The sequence below is a fragment of the Syngnathoides biaculeatus genome, chromosome 7, assembly GCF_019802595.1.
Source record: "Syngnathoides biaculeatus isolate LvHL_M chromosome 7, ASM1980259v1, whole genome shotgun sequence".
NCBI classification, from domain to species: Eukaryota; Metazoa; Chordata; class Actinopteri; order Syngnathiformes; family Syngnathidae; genus Syngnathoides; species Syngnathoides biaculeatus.
This window is the reverse complement of record NC_084646.1, coordinates 16,866,725-16,887,864: the sequence shown is the minus strand read 5'-3', so window position 1 is coordinate 16,887,864 and position 21,140 is coordinate 16,866,725. Positions and strand designations below refer to the sequence as shown.

The 21,140-nt window shown below is 43.8% G+C and overlaps 2 long non-coding RNA genes across 2 annotated transcripts; both read left to right on the top strand.

Moving 5' to 3' along the window:
• The first annotated feature begins 697 nt into the window (after window positions 1–697).
• On the top strand, window positions 698–4,134 carry LOC133503896 (uncharacterized). The gene is made up of 3 exons (XR_009795861.1): window positions 698–814; window positions 1,359–1,467; window positions 1,702–4,134. It is a non-coding gene; the product is annotated as an uncharacterized LOC133503896 (long non-coding RNA).
• A 9,445-nt stretch (window positions 4,135–13,579) lies between these two features.
• Window positions 13,580–16,663, top strand: LOC133503897 (uncharacterized). The gene is made up of 3 exons (XR_009795862.1): window positions 13,580–13,627; window positions 13,968–14,067; window positions 14,195–16,663. It is a non-coding gene; the product is annotated as an uncharacterized LOC133503897 (long non-coding RNA).
• Window positions 16,664–21,140: the final 4,477 nt, after the last annotated feature.

Below are 21,140 nucleotides of genomic sequence, written 5' to 3'. Positions count from 1 at the left end.
CACATTTGTTTATGCTTTTTAATTAATGTGATTTTCAATGCAAAAACAAAAAAGTACAAAGAGACATTTTGTTCACCCTTCAGTAAATTGTCATTGGTACACTGGAAGACTTTGGAGTGTCCCTGCTCTGCATGTGATGAATAGGAGATTCATAACTGCCCGCTATGAATTATCCTTTTGATGTGAAGGCCAAAGAGACGATCTGACCAATAAAAAGGCTGCATGCAGACGCCCACATCCCGCTGAAACCGGTCTGCATGCAGGCGGCGTGACGTCAGGACGTTGTTGACTCCAAAAAGACTCGGGGATCGGCTTGCACTTCCCCTCCCGATTCAAGACTTCATGGAACTTCAGAGGGCTTACAGAGAACACTCGGCCCTTGCCACAGAAGAGAAGTGCACGCAAAGCTGTTCACCAGAATATTCTGGAAGAAGGGGGGGAAAAAAAGTCCACGTTGGAATAAACAACAACCCAAAATCAGATGAAAATAGAGTTGCCGTGTCGGTTTTGTTTTGCTGGTCGTTCGTAGCTTGGCAAAATGTCCTTTTTGTTGCCTTGCAGTGTTTATGATCTTCCTCCTTTTGTACGCTTTGTTTCGTACGCTTTGTTTTGCGTTCGTCTACACAAAGCCTAAAATGCACGACCTCACTCTCATTTGCATCATGAAATAAACATCATGGTTCTTCGTACAAAGAAAGAATGAACATGCATCACAGCTTTCGTATGTGAACGCATTGGACCCCAGAGATTCCTGGGGTTTAGGGACCGGGCCGGACTGCGAGCAGCGAAAATCAGCAGATAGATGACGGTCATTGTAAGTGTATTAAAAATGTAAAATCTGCAAATAGGTGCTGAACTGTGAGTACGCGGGGGTTCGGGGTGAAATAGTGGTTGGCACATCTGCCTTTTGTTCTCAGGTTTTGGGTTTAAAATCTCACCACTGTGTCTGTCCTGTGTGCAGTTTGCTTGTGTGTGTCCTCAAGCTTCTTCCCACATTCCAAAAACATGCTTCACTGAAGACTCAATTGTCAATGGCCGTGAAAGCGGTGTCGATACAGAATGTTAAAGGGCCTCTGACAGGAAAACAATGATTTTTAGTATGTTTTCAATGAAAAAAAGGCACCCGGAATGGATCCATCCGTTTTTTCACCACACAACATGATTTTGATGCATATGGCTTTTTGTAACTCCCGCCATGAAAATTCCCTCAAGGGATTTGTTTTGGAGAAGAAGCAGGAAGTGACGTTATTTGCAGACACCCACTAAGGCGGGTTCGTGTGTTTATAGCAGTTTTACCTGCAGGAAGGTAGCTCTTTGTTCCTTCGTGTTAGCCAAAATGCCGGCTCATTGTATTGCAGGATGTTGTTCGAACACTCGGGAGGATGGATTTACTCTTCATTTGGTTCGTCGTGAAAAATGGATGGCACAGGTCCTAAGGACGAGAGCTTTGTGGGTTCCAAATGACAGGTAGGTGTGTACAGAGCTATTAAAAAAAATAGTTGGGGGGGTGTAATCCTTCTTCCAGCAAGCGACCGGCGGCCGGTCGCGGCTGATTATGCCACATATTGTCATGTCGGGGAGTCTGTTGTTAGTTATAAGTGATCCGTATATCATCTAAATATGGCTTGAAACGATAGGGTAATATTGCCCCGGTCACTTCACTCGACTGTGAGATGTTCTCTTCTTTTCTCTCTCCCATAGCAGGTGCCACTACGTGTTTTCAATGGCGACTGTCCCAGTGTGACATCTGATGACGTTGCAGGCACGATGGCGACCACTTGGATGTCGGGTGAGACTTCCGCAACTTTGTGCATGGATGACTCGCTCTCCGCTCATATTTATTTTTTCGTATAGACATTGACGTGAATAATGTTACATGTATTTTTCATCACAATATCTATTTTAGAATGTTTATAGGGATGTCCATGGCCCTTTAAGGTTAAGGTGGTCCACCGGCTCTCAGCCAAAATTAGTCAGGATAGGCCGCAGCCCACCTGAGCCCCTATTGAGCATAAGCAGTATAGAAAAGGCATGGAGGAGGATTAAGACAATAGGATTAAGAAGAGGGCTTCCTATGTAACACATCTTGAGAGACATTTTTGACGCAAGAGTTCAAACCCGGTGGCGCTGCTCAGACATTGCAAATGTATTCCCTTTGTGTTCTTTGCGTAGAAGGCATATTGTAACGCAAATGATTTCCCCTGCCTTGCACGTGGTGAGGATGTTTGGACGGGGAAGCTGGCGGCCCGCCAGGTCTGGAATGGGAAACCTTCTCGCCATAATGTCGCAAACATGAAAGCAGCACAGAGGAATTCGTTTTTCTTGGAAACGGGGCAAGATTATCACGTAGTCCTAAGGCAAAGCATGAAGAAAACAATAGTGGGGTTAAGATGATGAGAGGAGTACCTTTTCATGTGTATGGATTGCACAATCGTTCTGTTTACCAGAGCAAAAGGAACACTATGTGCTATACGGTGAAAGGAAGAGAGTACATTACAGAGCAATGTCCCAATATATACTCTTCCAGCATGACAAAGTTCTTCCTTAAAAAAACACCAAATGTAAAAAATATGGGGCGGAAAAATGGAGAAAGTGGGAATTAAATTAACTTGAAATATGAGGTTAAAAAAAATAAAGAGTAGGATATCTTACTACAGTCTGTGAAAAGACATGTGAAATGAACGCAACTGGAAGCAGGAGCAGAAAGTCAACAAAGAATTCACGTGATTTATACTGCCATACGATATGACAATGCAGTCCTATTCTGGGGAGTGCTTTTTTTCCCCCAACTCTTTTATTCGCGTTTTTGGGGGTAGACCCCACCCAAAAAAAGGTCCATAATTTCCTATGTCACAAAATGGCAGCAATTCCCTTTTTCCATAAAACAAGGCTGTAGCCTCCCTAAATGAAGCTCCCTCCAATCCAACTACTTACTTAGAACCAGAAGTAGCGAGATGGCATCAAAACAAAAGTGTTTTATTCGACATGGCTTCGGCCAGGGCAACAAAACAGCAAATAGATGACTTTTAGAGCAAATAATGGACAAAAAATGTCCACGATAAATGACAATGCAAATTTGCGAATGCCAGACGACAATGATGCAGGTCTTCATTATACTCTATAGTACATAATATAAATACATCAATCATGGCATAGAACAGTGTAGTGTCATATTATTGTGTTCAGATTTTTGCTTTAGTCATTGATGGTGTACTGTCGCATACAATACAAGCAAAATTATGTTATACAGTTGTGACAACACTTTTAACTCAAGATGCTTGCATCTCAGTTCATCTTTCCCATTAAAATGAATGCAAATTGCATTAATCCATTCCAGAGGTAACTAAATACCGCATAATTTGTCACTGAGTACGTATATCCACGAGTATTCATCAGGCACTACAGAGCTCATTCGTCCTCCTTGCTTGCCACGGTGTGAAGACTGACTCTCGGGACCATCCTAAACCACGTACCCCCTGTTACAGTGGCAGGGTGAAACTTGAAGCTGTCTTTTGATTGGTAGACAGGGAATCGCCATCTTTGTGCAACAACAGATATAAATAGCAAACAAATGGCTGAATTTATCAAAAGGACAGCGAGATGTTTTGAAAACATACTGATATGCTAACACCCGCTTCGGTGCGCAAGCGAGCCACGTGAACATCACATACTGTACTTTGATGGAGTATCTTTGTATCTTTGTTTATCTTTGTATCTCCTCACTTTATAAGTTAACAAATCAAATTCCCTCGGCTTGACTTGCCCCCTCTTTATCTTTAACTCTGGCTTACAAAAATATGTCTCCTCTTTGGCTATAAGAGGCTCTTGTTTGCAATGATCTGATGATGGGAGGTGGACCTCCCTCAAGAGAATCGAATCCAAGATAATCTATCAATCTATCCACTTGACCCATTCAATAAACACCAATTCCTGTTTTTCTGCAGTTTTGATATTTGCTGCTGTAGGAGAACACTGGTTTCTTTTCCCTATATACAGTATTTAGTAACCACGATGATACAATGCTTCACAAACATGTAGTCTACAGTCATAGAAATTAAACTTAAATTAAACTTTTGTCAAAATGTCACTTAAACTGGTTTCTAAGATTTTTAGCATATCAGCAGGTTTTTTTTTTTTTTTTTGTTTTTTGTTTTGGTTAGATACCTAGGTCACTGATGGTGTAGTGGTACACACGCCAGACTTTGGTGCAAGCAGCGTGGGATCAATTCCCACTCAGTGATGGTGTCGACGAGATACTGGACTGACTGGTGACCAGTTCAGGGTGTAGTCCGCCCTTCCCCCGAAGTTAGCTGGCATAGGCTCCCGCAACCCTTGTGAAGAAGAGCATCTTAGAAAACATGGCTGGATGGATGGCTCGAGACAGTGGTCACGCTCAAATATTCAGTGTACTGTGGTGTCGCAGGTAGGACTACTTGCTGCGAACTGTCACTTTTCTATTCTGTATGGAAAGTGGTTGGTCGACGTGCGATCTCTTGAACTTTGAATCATTTTCACCTCTCATCCATTTATGATGGCGCCTTGGGAGGAAAAGGCTGCAATCTGACGTCAGATTTTATGGGTAAGTCAACAAACGCTAAGTGAGAGAACGAGCCCGCAAGTAAACAGTGCTGTTGTCAAAGTTAACAGTCCTTTTTCTGGGGAGAATAAACAGGATCTACAGTCAGATTTGGAGAGAAACAACTTGACTAATCTTTGACATTACATTATAATTAGTAAAAAGCTGATTCATCACTTTAGACTTAGTGACATGGTGATTTCTAACCTGCACGTTTTGGCCAACAACTTGACAGTCCTAAACAAGTACAACTACTGATGTGCAATTTTTTTTGATAGCAAGATGTAAATTTTTCCATCTGGCTCAAGTCTGCACCCGGTCTTAAGGCATACCTTATCATAAATAGTGAAATACTGTTCTCACCGTTGCTTTTCATTGTAATTGGGAAATGTATATATTAATGTAGACTGTGCCATTAGATATGTGTCAATTGAAATGTACATGTAAATAGAGAAAATTCTCAAGGGTGCATGTAAATAAATAAAACTTGGGATACTAGGCCACTATGTAAGCCAAGCCTCCCTCTCGACCACAGAGGCAACCCTGAGAAAGCTCAAGTGTTTTTGATCCTGCCCATGGCTCATGCGGAGTCACGTTAAGGAGGTGGGGGCTTCCCCCTCTCATGACTCGGTTTTTATTCCACGTGGAGTTGTGCACTGGCTTGCGTTGGCCCAGTCCGGCCAAGTTTATAGCGTCACTGTGAAGTTCAACAGAAACGCTTGAGCAAGTTTACACAGGAGACTCGTAGCAACAAAAAGGTATTATGGGATATTTTTTTCACACCTCGGCTGAATGTTTCCTAGAATTCAACAGTCGATCCTCTTGTCATGTGACTGGGAACAGTGGGCAGCACACTGGCACAGTACAGTACACTGTATGTGCAGCAGCATTTAGATATTTAGTCAAGGTTGATAGGGATCAGAGTTGTTTATTTAAATGCACAAAGTCTTCAAAGATCTTCTAACTTTCCTGATCGCATGCTGTAAGAGTGGTTAGAATATTGCACTCATGGTTTGGGATTCAAGTTTTCCTTCCTGTGTGTACTTTGCAAATTTTCCCCGTATTTGTGCTGAGATTATATCGTCGAGCACACCTGAAACCATAATGAGGGGTGAGCGTGATCAAAATTGGAAGGAAGCACATGAGATGATATTTCCGAGAATAATAAGAATAGAACCTGTTTCAGTGCAGAACAAAGAAGCATACAACTACCCTCTGGTAGAGCCTGTATTATCACTCACTTTTTCAATTTTTTTTTTCAGTGTGAGTCTTTGACTACTTAACGGTATTGCAGTTACGATTTCTCTTAAGAGGCCTGTTATGACAGCCACATCATATTTCAGATCCATAGGAAATTGAGGAATAACTAATTTTGAAATTAGGAAGACAAGAACAATGCTTTCAACTTTAGTTGAAGTTACTGTAAAAGGGGGTTTGGCAGCGAATAATGCAATATTGCCACACTTATTTTCTGCATATGAACATTTACAATTTTGGTCCAATTTTAAGTGAGAACCATAGAAGTTGACACACGATTTCCTTTTGAGGAGAGGAGCATGTACAATGATGCGGTGGGCCGGATACGGCCTCGGGTTAGACGCAGATGAGCCAACGTAGCTGCTCACACATGTTGATCAGTTCGATGGTGTTTGCAATAACGAGCACAACTTGACCTTTCAGAAATGACCAGAAAGAGCATCGATGGTCAAAGTGTGCAGATAATGGATGAGAATCCATTAAGATAAATGTACTCTGTCCTGGTTTTATGCCCCCTATATCTGGTGTTATAAAATTGACTGGTGTGTGAAATTCAAAGAGGAAGGAAGCAGCGAGGGCACAAAATCTGTTTGCAGAGCATTTAAAGTGAGCCTCTAACGCGGTTTGGGTCTGAAGGTCTTTAGTCACATAACGTATTGTGAAAATTGCAATATACATACAGTACATCCATACAGATGTTGCAATATATATCACAAGCAAGCCACAACAGTCAGACAAATTCTGTTTTCAAATCAAAATCAAAGAAACAACAAGTATCTGTAACCTCGTTTGAAGCAACTTGGCAAAAAATGTTCAGCTCAAAGGTACAATTGTTGATGCCAAATTGCTGATGTCAGTGGAAACATCGCCTGTAGTTGTTTTAACTTGCAACACACGACTGCGCATTCATCTCATGTGCTGATGCTTTTGCATCGACTGTTGCCATCAGAAATACTTCAACTGCTTTCGCTTGCTTTGACAAAAAAAAAAAAAAAAAAAAGGCTGCATACTGCAAGAGACTCGATGTGTTGCTGGAATGATACATTCCACGTGGGGAGGTTGTACATGGAACATGAAGGTGTCCTTCCGAAGCTGATGAAATTATCAGCAATATTCAAGATTTCATCATTGTGACCAAGTTGTCATGTCGCAAACATCTTAGCGAATAAACTGGGTACTGACGAGACAAGAGCAAGGACCTCCTTTGTCTGTTTGTTTGTTGGTTGCTAAGTTTCCAAATCAGAAGGCTATTTCCTGGTTAAACGAAAGATGGTGCAATGGAAGATAATTTTGAGTCTCTAGCGCACTCACTTTATTAAGGACTCACACAGCACATAGTGAACATTAATGATTTGTTTTACCGCCTTGTTAACATTAGTACCAAAATCAAATGGGTTTTGCGTCGGTTCAATGGCCTCACCTCCATTAAGTTAAATCATGTAGGTTTTGGGTTTTTTTTTGCATATTGGTCACAAGGCCTTTATTCATCATTTATTCGTCATTAGCTCAAAGGTTAGCGAACATGATAAAGAGTTACAGTAACTTCAAATGGTTCACCATTAAGTATCTGTTGCGTGGATCTATGAATGGGGCATTGGGACGTGCAGTATTGGACAAACCCAAATGTGGTCCACACATCTGTGAGCCCACTAGCATCTAATAGCTACAAATTCTTAATCTTCAAGTAATAGTAGTAGTGAGTGGTGGAGCTTCACAAATCTCTTGACCGGACTCCTGGGACCCCCACCCTCATTAGTTGTTTGGTCGCAAGCAAATTTGGGCCCCGCCTGCCCTGTTTACTTCCCCCCTAGGGTGCCCGTCTTCCTCTTCCCTCTCTTGCCAGCCTCACCCGTCATTGCTAGCAGTGGGTAGCTAACATGGGTTTGCCTTAGACAGCTTGACCTTTTGTCGGGTGGCAGCTGGTTCATGGTTGGAGCCCTCATGGTTTCCGGGGCAGGGGGAGTGGCAGCAGGATTGGCTAGTGCCCAACATACTTAACTAATCTTAGTGAGTGCAAAATGAAGAGAACATTGGAACATGTAATATGCTATCATACCACATTCGAGATGAAAATTCAGCGCAGGTATGCTTCAGATGTTTTTTTCCCGTTGGCACGTACGGCGCCAAAAATCATCTAGGCGCAAACACCGTCGGACTTTTGTCGTATGGATGTGAGTTGGTGGAATCGTGAAGGCCACATCCTTCCCGGGCCTCCACCCACCATCTCACAGCGTAGTGCTACTTCAGAGGAGCGCCTGCTGCTCGCATGTCAGAGGGCATCAAAACAGGCCTTTCCCCTCACTGCATCTTCAACTTCTCTGCCCCGACAGGGGAAACTGAAAGGCGAAACCCGATGTGTCTGTTTTTCCTCCTGCACAAAAGCACAAGGCGCATCAGCAGGTCACACAGAGCCCGATCGGCTGTTTGTATCTTTAAAACCTGTTGAGCGAGCTGTCGGCTGCTTGTTAAAAGGCACAAACGCATACTTTTGAGATGACTCAACTGGCTGGTGAGCCGTTGTTTTGAAAACAGAATTTCTTTGTATTGCAATATCCATCCCATCCATTTTTCAATCAAACGACCGTGAGCCAAGATCTCAACCCCAAAACTAAAAAAAAAAAAAAAATCAATTTGCCATTGTGACTTGTGAAAGGTTATACTTAGATCTTTTTTTTTTTTTTTCAAATTAAGGCCACTTTTACTTTTTTTAAAATCAGTTCTTGAGAAATAGTGTCTGCACACCACAGAGTGACGCAGATCACACGCAAACACACCAGACAAGTGATGTCTCTGATCTTGTCTGTCGTTTGTAACTCAACGATGCCCACCAACAACCATTGAAATCCCTTGAACTCAATTTTTGCCCCATGGACTCCGGTAATTGTTTTGGGCACAAGATAACTATAACCTTTTGCAAAGCCAAAGCTGGAAAAGTGATGGATGCTGGTTCCATGTTCTGTTGTTCCTACTTGACAGTGATGACGATGCAAAGGCAGCAAAAGTTTCAAATGTAGAATGTTTTGATAGTCTATGTAAGCGTGGACTGCCAAACATGAGGTCTGTCGGACCGATGGCGTTTGTGGAAAAACAGATCTGACTCGGCACGGGAAACCCATGGGAACCCCGCCCCCGTGGCCCCCTCTTTCTTTTCTCTTAATTGTGAAGTCCAAAGTACAGCTGGAGAGGTCATTGGGTCACCCGGCTGATTTAGTCCCATGTCCAAGTCCCCTAGACGCACTTTATTAGCAAAGGCCGACCGAGCGCTGTCCATGTTGTCACAAGTCATCCGTTTTCGTAGGGTAACATTTAAGGACAAGCCACAGAAAAACAACAACTTTGCAGATTACTGCGTCGTGACCTCCATTGCATTGGAACACATCGTCCTACCGTGAAAAAACAAAATAACAAAAAGATCCCTCAGCGGTTCTCGACTTGGGCCAAACATTTGGAAACGTGTTGATGCTGCTCTCGAAGACTTAGCAGGCTGCATAATCGATGTTCTTTTGAGTGAATTGTGGAGGCCAAAGGCAACGCACACTCTTACACAAACACACCCTCACGCACATCACGTAACACCTCTCCTTGCTTTTTTTGCCTCGTTGATTTCAGTAACTCAAACCCCTCCATCCATTTTCTATATGGCTTTTCCTCACCACATCAGCCCTCATATATTTCAACTTTAAGAATGTGGAAAAACAAATGGATATTCCCTTTTTTTCCCATCCAGTTTGCCAAACTATTGAAATGTCAGATGACTTTACGTGTTTAGGTTAATCTTCACTGTTACACAATAGATAACGATTATCGTCATCTATTTGTGTGCCGACGGACGGACGAGAGTAATGCGGCGTGGCATCTGCCTTGCATTACAGCGCGGCCGCTCCTGGGTCATTTACTTGTCAGATGCACAGAAAAACATAGGAAACAGAACGCTATGAAAAACAGCCCTGAGGGATTACGCAAGAAGTCCGAGGTCATGCAACATTGTAACTGGAGAGAAGTGATGGGGAGAAGTGAATTATTGTGAAATTTATTGCTGCCCAAGCGAAAACAACCTCTACAGAACAACCATAGGATGGTGGCGAGCAAGTAAAAATAGCAAAAGAGAGGATAGAAACTATAAGCAAATACTTAAGCGATTGCTCGGTAGTGTACTCGTAGTGTCTGAAAGGCGTTGTGTGGCAATGAAGCACAACGGGCAATCTTTGTACCTCGGGAATAAATCTTCCACGGGAGCTGGAAATTCAGAGCCTGCTGGTTGGGTGGCTACACGCAGGAAAGAAGACGAGCGGACAACGTTTTCGAGCTGCAGTGAGGAAGGACACCCAGTACTTGTCCTCACTGACGGATTACAGTATTTGTTGGAGTGAGATGTTCAATAATGGAGTGTTGTGCGCTGTGTTAGAACGGAATGATTTGCGATGCAAAGTGCTCTCGTTGTTCTTATGGACAAAGGCATCACACATATAGTGGGAGGCAAACATCAACTCCATCCTCATAAAGTCCAGCAAGGGATGTACTTCTTGCGGCTTATGAGGAAGCACGGCCTACCGCAGTTCTGCACAGCGGTCATCCAATCAGTACTCTGTACCGCCATTACAGTCTGGCTCGGGGTCGCCAACTGCAACGGACAATCAAAACTGCCAAACGGATTGGCGACACCACCTTCCCCACCCTTGAGGACTTGCACGCCACTCGAACTAGGACCGGAGCGGGCAGGTTCCTATCGGACCCTCCCCATCCTGGCCACCAGCTCTTCCCAGCTCCTTCCATTGGGGAGGCGACTGTAAATATCACATAATGTAGCCAAAAGCATGTATGAAAAAAAAAACCCCAAACCAAAAGCTCCCTGTCAACTGACTGCGTATTCTTCATATTCAACATCTATGTCGTACTAAACACAAATTCCTTGTGTGTTGTTACATACTTGGCCAATAAGGCCGATACTGATTCTAAGGTGCACACAGGTGAGCCAAGTCACTTGAACCCTTTTGCAAAACATGCATACGCCATTGGGACACAAGCAGATCCAATCAAGTTGCTCGTTTGTCTCTATTAATGGAGAAATGAAATGTACAGTCTGCATGCGGAAGACTCAAATGTACATTGTGTACAGGCAAGTATCAACTGCTTTTTGAATAGCAGGCTAGTAGTCGTTGCCCCCCCACCCACACTTACAGATGCACACATACACAAACACTTCCTCTTTCCAGCACCAGCTGTGCTGAGGGCTTAGAATTGAAGTGAAAGAACATATTGAGGATGTTCGACTTGCTGCGCACGTGCTGCAGAATTAGATACATCTGTTAGCAATGGCAATCAATTTAATACAAAAAAAGCAACATAATTACCACTAAAATTTGCATGCATCGTGTTTTCAAGGGTGAGTATACACACGCGATTAAAATAAGCTCCAATCAGTAAGACCGAGATAAGTCAAATAATGCAAAAAACAAGACAAATGTGCCCTTGCAAAGTGCAGACAAACGAGATTTGAGATTCAGCAACAAAAGGGAAATGAAACCACAAAGCTGTGGCATGTGCGTGCGTGTCTGCTGCGGACAGCTGTTGAATGGCAACATACTTCTCATTGGCTGAGCTGTTGTCAAGCGCATTTAACTTTGAAAAAGACGAAAAAAAAAGTGTGTTCAGCCAATGAGGACCAAGTGAGAAGTTCCCCCAGCCTTTTGTCAGAACATCTTATCTGCGGCTGAGGTGGTGACGTCACGTGGACTTTAAACAGCCGTACAAAGAAGACGGAACACTCCCAGATTTGTGCCTTTCTAATTCAAATGTAATTATACCTTCACATATATCAGATGAATTCAAAATAAGTGGCCGACGGTAGAACTTTTTTTTTCTTTGAGGCCTCACATTAAAAAATACATCACAATAGAGTTCCTTTACCTATTTTAATGTCCATTTTACTTTGTACGTATTGTTGATATTCCTCATCACTCTTGTAAACAGTATTTAAAATCTTTGTTATTCATATACGCAGATGTAGATGCTGAAAATAAATGCTGAAATGTATTGTTTGTTGTTCATTAGATCATGGGGAAATGGTATTAAAAAAAAAAAATGAGACAAAAGACATCCCACTACAAACAAAAGCTCACGTTCAGCAGACAGGTGACCTACTTGCAAATTTTTACAAACATGAGAATTAAATTCTTGGGGAAAAAAAAGTAGACACAGAGACGTTTAACCAGTTCTTGGATGAATGTACAGTACAGGATGTTGTTTACAACAGTAATTTTCCATTGCTTTCAGTGAGCATGTTAAGGCAAAACAACCGGTTACTGAACATGTCGGTCAAATCAGTGCAGTCATGTTAAGTCATGGGTTAGGGTTAGATGTATGATACATTATATATGTATATATGTTTAAACAGTGAATGTTCAAATTGTGCACATTGTCACAGGTGCATTTATAAAATATATTTTATAAAAGTACAACTTCTTTTGATGAACACTGGCCTACTACGCCATTGTATTTTAATGATCATTATCGTGGTGCTCAAAGAGAATTTTTTTCTTTTGGAAAAAGTACGACAATCATTGATGTACATCCTCAATCCCATCACCCCAGCAAAAAACACGGGCAAAAGAACAGAGGTATTGTTAAATGAATACCAAATCGAACGTTATTACCACAAGGGCAGAATTATTGGCACAGTTCCTGGATTGGATCTTCTGAGGGATTCCCAATGAATTGGGGGACAACGGCGGCATGCAAAGATGCACAAAAGAAGCAGACGCAGCAATCCGGGACATACAGTACCACATGAAAAGCAAACATACACTTGATTGACCTGCAGGAAGTGGTCAAATTCAGAAAGCGTTTTTCCGTCACAACAGTGGCGCGGTCACGGCAGGCTTGTTGTTTTTGTCCTTGCAGAAGGGAAATTAGGAGATGTACTGGGTGAGAGGTCGCGCCCACGTCGGCTGCGACTGACGAGCACAATAAAACGTCATGGATGCTGAAGCAATCTCCCTGAGATGCAAAGCCACCATAATAACAACATTTGACACATTTCTGATTTTCTTTTGAACTCATTGAAAAAACACATGAACTTTCATTATGACCTCGTCCCCTTGTCAGTGTATTTTTTTTGTTCTGCAAGGGCTTGTCGTATTTACAGCCCAAGTCATACTCGTGATGGAGGAACATTCTCTGGGTTTTTAGTTAAAGTTCTCCAGTTATTTTTAGCATCAGACCACATTCACGTAGTGCGGCTGCAGTCAGAGTTTCGTGCGAGCGGCGATAAGATCAGCTGGCGCTTTGTGCTGCCAGCAGCCAAATGCGCTCGCTACACTGTTGCGTGGAGCACAAAATGGCACCAAAGTGTTTCCTGTGCTCCATGTGTATCATTGTGTTATCTCAGTACGTGTTCCTGGAGGATACCCCCCCCTCCGCCCCCCTCCATCTCTAATGTTCGTCTGGGAAAATGTCTTGACATTTCCCTATGGCACAAAGGTCAGCCAAAAAATCTCCACTCTCAGTCGCAGCCAGTACAGAATGTAGAATGTTTACTGTACGGATGGGCATCGATTCTACATTTTGAAAAGTTTAGTTTATCTTAAAACCTGCACTGCAGTGGGAAATAATAAAGTGCTCTTATACACGCCAACTGACAGCCACAACCACACTGCACGCACACGCTTCTCGTTCGGGTCGGTGGTGTACCATTTGAGTCCTGTAGATGGCCTTAATGTACGATTCAAAATCTTGTCAGTCGTCAAACAAATCAAGAAGAAGATGTTTCAGCCATGTGGACCTGGAACGCTCATGGTAAAAAAAAAAACAAAACATTATGGAACATACTTTCCTTGACATTTGTGCCTTTAACTGCGCCAAAGAGATAGAGGCCTCTATGATGTAGATCATCATTTTCAACATTTATGGAGCCAGGGCACATATTTTACTATTAGAAAAACTCACGGCACACCAATAAACAAAAACATCACAAAAATGGATACATTTATTTCTGTATGTACTTCCTGCCATCTAGCAGAAGAGCATTTATTTGTCACTGTCTCAGTGGCATAGATAGATAGATGAACAAAGATTTTTTTACTTGTAAATAAATCCCCTTTTGAGCGATGAGGTAAAATGTTATAATTTCCCACAGCACACTTGAAGAGCGTTGACGGTGCGATGATGTGCCCCCACACTGGTTGAGACACCCCAAAAGGCTTTGTATGCCTGACTGGAAGATGTCAACCGGCAAAGTCAGTCGGTCAAGACAGCCGAAGCCTCCAATTCAGCGTCTTTGTGTTGGCCTTAATTAACTCTTTGTCCATTAAGTCATCAATAGATAACACGTCTACCCATCTTCTCCTGCTTCTTCTATTTCAGGTCCAGGGTGAGATGGATCTCGTCTCGGCTGACTGCGGGCAAAAGGCAGACTACAAAAGGAAGTTTAACTCTTTTTGTTTTTGTGTCCAAAAATACTTTCTTAAGTCAGGGCACGCGTGGACATAAGAGAGAGATGCTGACATGAAAAATCACAGTGTAAACACGGCCATAATAGTGAGCTCTCATCGGCACATATGGGAGGAAGAAGTAAGAGGAAGAAGGAGGCGCACCGAGTGATGTAGCTGCCAGCACTGGCTCACTCCGGTTTGTGCTGCTTCTCACTGGCTTGAGGGTGCGAGTTTAGCAAGAGGCTATAAAGACTTAGGGCCCGAATGTCCTGTAAAGTTTTCACAACCCTGGCGGGTGCATGAGTGCCATCATGGCTGTCAGCATCCACGGGAGCACGGCCAGATGCCCAACGGTCACGTGAACATCTGCGCAGCATAGGCAGCGCTACTACTGTACTTCTAATTTCCCATTGGCTGAGGCGTTCACTGACAATTTGACTTAACCGGGTTAAAATAGCAAATGGCATTGGGGTGTTTGGCCATGTCGTTCACCAGAAATCCCCTGCAGCCCCTCCTGGGCAAACAAGATGAAAACATATCCCTTCAACATTTTGTGGTTGTACGACAGGACTCGTACCGATGAAACATACCCAGAGACTTCCCTAATGGAGCTTGCTTGGTGGGCACCTGATCCCTCTGGATTTAAGGGCGCTGGAACCCTCCCTCCGGGTGTCTCAGGCTGACGACTTTGGAGAATCAAGCTGTCCTCTTTAAACGTTTCATTATCTTACTCAAGTGCCAAAGTCCTCAACTAAGTTTGAGCATCTAGAAATACTCCCCAAATTTGAAATGCCATCAGTGACATCAAATTGGAAAGTGCTCCTAACGCAACCAAATGTTAACGTTCTCGTCAGGGATGACCACGAACTGACATGGTGACTATTAATCAGCAATTGTTGTGATCAGAAACCAGATCAGATCCTTTGTGGCACAGATTGAGTGAAGCCCTGCTTACCGAGTTTGTTGGCTTGGTTTGGTTTCTGTGGGAACACTTCAAACCTGTCTGGTTCCTACGTTAATGCCTTCCCAGACGTGTAGTTTTCCTCTTTCAGCCCATCCACACGAGCTAGGTCGGGTCCACATGAGACCACAAGGATTTTGTGCTCTGGCAGGCTTGGGCCTCACACCAACACTCCGACATGCAGCTATGTGGAGATGAGCCCAACTACATCTAATTTAGCACCCTATGACCGGTGCACCTTTGTGGCTCGTAGATATCTTGCTGATGGAAAACGTGACGCAGATATTCAAGCCGTGGAAAATCAGGCCGATTATTTACAGAAGCTTTTCCAAGAGCAAAAACTGTATGCACTCATTGCCGTGCTCTGGCTCCTAAGGTATTGCTGTTACACATCCTTTTACGTTGATTTTTCTATCTTGCTTATCCTATTGGAGTTGTGTAACGTATCCCAGCTAGGACAACAGACGAAGGGGACACCATGGCTTCATTTTTCTGCCCCAAAAGGATCACCAGTGCTAATGCACTGGACGGATGGGGCCTTTAAATGATGTTCTTCGGAAAGGTGTTCTTAAGGCCAGTGGTCTTCAAACAAAGAGGAACACACTCGAGGCATGTGCACAGATAAACCGCAAGTGGTGCTCCAGCAAAAGTTCCCTACCTGCTGCAATATTTTTTTCTTCATTCATTAAAAAAATAAATACAGAAAAATGACCATCTATGTCAATTTTCATATATTTGATGGGCATTTAACTCTTTATTTTTGTTACTCTTTTTGTTCTGTGCTGCACGTTTTGTTTAAATAATCTCGAGGGGCAAAAAAAAAAAAAAAAATCTGCAAGGAGGTCAGACTTTGATTACGAATGGTTTTGTTCAATTCACATTTGTAGCATTTTACCAAATATGATTGGCTGTGGTTACTTCTCTATTTGTGTGTGTGTGTGTGTGTACTGCCGCTGTAGTATTTTTGTATTTGTCTCGTGATAATTTCTCCCCAATATCTGTGTCTCCAATGTTCTTAAATTGAAATGAAGATTATGACTAGGGGGCACGGTGGATCAGATGGTAAACCGTTGGCCTCACAGTTCTGAGGTCCCAGGTTAAATCCCGGACTCGCCTGTCTGGAGTTTGCATGGTCTACCCGTGCCTGCGTGGGTTTTCTCCGGGCACTCTGGTTTCCTCCCACATCCCAAAAACATTCAACATTAATTGGACACTCTAAATTGCCCCGAGGTGTGATAGTGAGTGTGATTGTTGTCTGTCTCCATGTGCCCTGCGATTGGGTGGCAACCAGTTCAGGGTGTACCTAACTTCCTCCCTGATGACAGTTGGGATAGGCTCTAGCACTTCCCGTGATCCTCGTGAGGATAAATGGCAGAGAAAATGGATTGATTGATGGATTGTGTTAACAGAAATCAATAAATACTCATCGTTTTGTCTTAATTGTATGAGTCATTTTGGCAATGTGTGCCTTTTTTGGTTTGAGCACCTGCCACCCTACAGGACTGTGCACGTGCCTGAAAACAAACAAAAATAAGTAAATCACGGACGAACTGTACGTCAAATGATGCCAATCCAAGACATATACAACATGCGGATGCGTCTAGAAGGCTCCCTTCAAGGTTTAACAGCGTAAAAACATTTTCCTGCAGCATATGGAGACAAACTACAACGTGCACAGCCCTTGATCGTAAAGAAAAGGGCCACATTTTAATTGTCCGGAAAAATTATTAAAACACAGCTGAGGAGTTTTGTAATGGAAAAATTGGTCCAACTTCACCCCAGTCCAGGTGCAACCGATTTTCAGCCACGATGGAAGGAGAGACGTCACGAAGTGGGTTAGGTGGCAAGGGGGTTTTGGATTAGGAAAAGGCTTACTTGATCTTTATGACTATTCAATAAATGAGTCATGTGACTTGGTTCATATCCACGCACAGCAGCATTGTGCTCATGCACAAGCGGAGGTATTTGCTTTCTTGGAAAGCGACTTCCCTCTCATATTCATTTGGATCTCTTACCAGCACCGAGGCCGTTCACAACTGGTTTGTGTTTCACGACAATTGTCAAGTTTAGCAGAACCGAGTCTGAAGAAAATGCATGTGAAGCAAATATCTTAAAGCTGGGATAATTTCCCGGAGATGGAAACAAACAAACACAGATATGTAGGCGGAATTGCTCACAGGCCTGAGGGAGCTCCTAGAAAAAGAGGCGGAGCTTCTCGGAATAATAATAAACATAGATGCACGCAAATATGCGGAACGTGTCACGTGTCAACGTCTAAGTCTTGTTTATGCACGTACATGCGACGAGACTCCAAGCTTTAATGAATCTGACGTAGCCAATTATGTTTGTTTTTTTCCAAATGGGCTCAGCAGTGAACTCTTCAAAGGCGAAATACTTTTTGCCATCCTCTGAGGATTTTGCAAGTTCTCTCCGTGCATGCCATTTCTTGGGGTACTCGAACTCCCTCCCCCATTCCAAAAAACGTGCACGCTAGGATTTCATTTAAGACTACATATGATGAGTCTGAGGTGCCGGTCCCCCAAAGTCAGGTGGGACAGGCAGAAGCGCAATAGAAGTGGCAACGTGACAAGTGGCCTCCATCTTTGTGGGATTTGTGGGGGACCTGCCCGGTAATACCCATAAATTACAATTTTTTTTTGGGGGGGGGGCGGGGTGATGTTTAATGGTGGATAATGGGATTTCCATTCCATTCCAGGGGGAAAGAAGATATTTTGAGACCAGTGAACTGGTGAAAAAAAAAAGCATCATGTGAGTTTTTAAATGCCCATGAGTGAGAAATAAAATCTACGAACTGAGCTAAACGACAGGAAAAGGTAGATGTTTACTTGACAGAGTGGTTTGTTTGTTTTTGTTTGGAGGTGACACAGAGTGACGAACCGGAACTCGGTTCTATTAGCAGCACGGCCACCATAAAAAAAGACACGCTGGTCAATTTAGTGGGCGTGCAACACCGTTGAGGTTTTGAGCTATTGTCGGTTGCTTCGGTCATCCATTTTCCATGGCACTTGACCCCATGAGGGTTGCCCGGTACACCCTGGACTGGTCGCCGACCAATCGCGGGGTCCAGAGAAAACCCTCGGCAATAGGGGGAGGACACACAGGAAGGCCCGAGCAGACATTGCAACTCAGAACCTCAGAATTGTCAGGCAGACGTACCGAACACTAGGCCAACGTTCTGCCGAGGACGTTTGTCGCTACGTTGAAATTCAAATAATTTCATGACTGCTTTTGAGAGAAGTCAGCTCAAGGAAGGAGGTGGAAACTTGTAACTTGTACTTGTGCCTGGACTTTGAACAGGCCTCACGAATACTTCAAATGCTTTCTTACTGACGAAACGATCACAGCATCTATGGTAGAATTTAAGACGATTTTGTTTAAACATTGACACGCACAAGTTGTGATCGCTTTGGATTGAGTAATCGGGTGAGGTCAAAGGTCATGGACATTTTGCCATGAGGGCCCACAAAACTACTGTAATTCCCGGCCTACAGAGTGCACCTGGTTATAAGCCTCAGGCAGTACATTTTTAAAGGAAATACCATTTGTTACATACATATGTTGCACCTGTGTAAAAGGCGCAAGTGCCCACATTGAAATACAAGATATTTACAAAGAAACACGGTACACGGAAAGAGTTTAATGCTAGCGTGGTGCTAACTCTAACACGACACTGAGAGGGCTGGTTTACAAAAAAAAACAAACAAAAAAAAAAGCTTACTGGTAAAAATCACCGAGACGCGCCAGTAACACAGCAGCAACATGCTAGCACAGTGCTAACACTAGCGCAGCACTACCATGGCCGGTAAAAGACACTTCCTCTGCACCTATATTCCGGTCTCACTCTTACCTTTACCAGTTGAGTGCCCCTTTTGCGGCCGTTAGTAAAAATGTGCGAATTAAGCGCATCACCGCATAAGCCCCAGGGTTGAAAGGGTGTGAAAAAAGTCGCGATTTGTAGGCCGGAAATGACGGTAGTGCTGTTTTTACTAAATTAATAGATTTCACTTTTGGAATGTACTGATTTCATGTTCCATTGTTCGTCTGTTGGACTCGCACATGTTTGGACAGAAAGACGTGCGCCCCAATTTGATCTTGATTCAAAGTAGAAAAAGTGTTAGTATGAAAATAAGTTGAGAGTCTGGCAGCTGGCTGCGTCCACTAATAGCTTCCGTTCTCATGATGTCTGGATCAGCAGCCAGCGTGACCTCGCCAACCTCCTGTTAGTTCCGAGCGTGATGTGTCGCAACCCACCTCCGACGGAACAATAACTCTTTTTGTCTTCTTCACACGACACCGCGCATCTGTCCAACCATTTTGCATTCTGCTGTATACTGTTTGATTCAGCTCAGGGTCACAGGGAGCTCATCAGACTGGATGGCGGGGGGTGAGGTGCTCTCAGCCAGTCCACCATTCGTAGCCTCGTTAATACTGTCAAATAATGGAAATGGGAAAGTTGTACTGTATGCGCTGGTGGTCAAACTTTGGTGCATGCTAAAGATCACTGGAGAGGTTTTCTGTCAGGTTTTAATGAATCATAATTGCACTACTTTTCACAATTTGCAGGTGACGTAGTGGTTATTGTGTTTTTGCCTCACATTTCCTGAGGCTCAGGGTTCGAATCTCAGCTCTGGCCTTCCTGTGTCTACTTTACATTTATTCCCCTCGTCCCTACTGTGGAACTTTCTAGTAAGCACATACAGTAAAAATAGATAATAGACTCATAGTAAGGGGCACAGTAGCAGAGGAATGCGAGGCATGTGCGCAAGATCGGCAATACATTTCATGATATGCGGAGGTCGCCTTGTTAGTCATTACGTAACTGCAAAGGAACACCTGGATGTCGGTATTAGACCTTAATCGTCGCGACACGAGCCAGAGGTCTTGTGGGGGTTATGCGGGGCAGGGGGTGCGGGCCCTTAAATGTGCTTGTGGATCCTCTTCCACATGTATGGAATGCGTACCCAAATCGTTCCTGGTGACCATCGGCGCATGACGGAGCGCTTGAGGAGGAGGAGGCGGCAACTGAGTCAGCGAAGAGAGAGAGAGAGAGAGAGAGAGAGAGGACGAGGGAAGCGGGGAGGGCCGCGTGGCCCACGCCGGATCAGACCGGTTCTGCGAGCACTCCCCACCATCCCAACCCTCCTCCACCTTCCTTGTCTCCAGTTTCCTGTCTTCATCACATTGCCTCGCCCGCCAACAAGAGCATAAGTGATGAGGGCTGCTTTACTTTCTTGTGCAAAAAAAAACTTCACTTCACTCAAAAATGGGCTCCTTGTAGGAGGGTTGACTAACAAAGCGGGTATTGAGTTTAATTGTAATTGTTGACATTTCTAAACAATCTGCAAGGGTTTGTGACCCCATGAGGAGACGGCAGATGTAAACATTCAAAGGCTGCAAAATGTTTTCGCCCCCATTGGACCAGAAGACAAGAGCTCGACGCTGCAAGAAATCTGCACGTTGTTGTCCACACGTCATTGCAAACTGGAAAGAAAGTCTCAGATTTGCACGGCAACTTCAGCAAACTGTAGCTTGGAGAATTCCAAGCATCTAGCTTTTCTCGTGCTAAGCCTACACAAACTTCAGTTTTTGCCCCCCCCCCCCGCGGGGCCCTATGGCGCAGATACGACCCTCTTCTCACGCGCTCAACTACTCAGCGCAGGCACATTCAATCCAACCGCTTTTTATGGGCGTTATTTGTGGGCTCTGGTGGTACAAACATGCGGCTCTGGTGTCAGCTCGAAATCCAATAGCGCCACTTTCTAATTAAGGCTTGTTTACAGACCATGACAGATAGTCGCCACATTCGGGGTTGGCTGCTAAACGCACTGTCGCATCTCATCATTTCATTAGCATCCATCGCTTTCTATTTGACTGCCTTCATTGATGGGCCAATCGT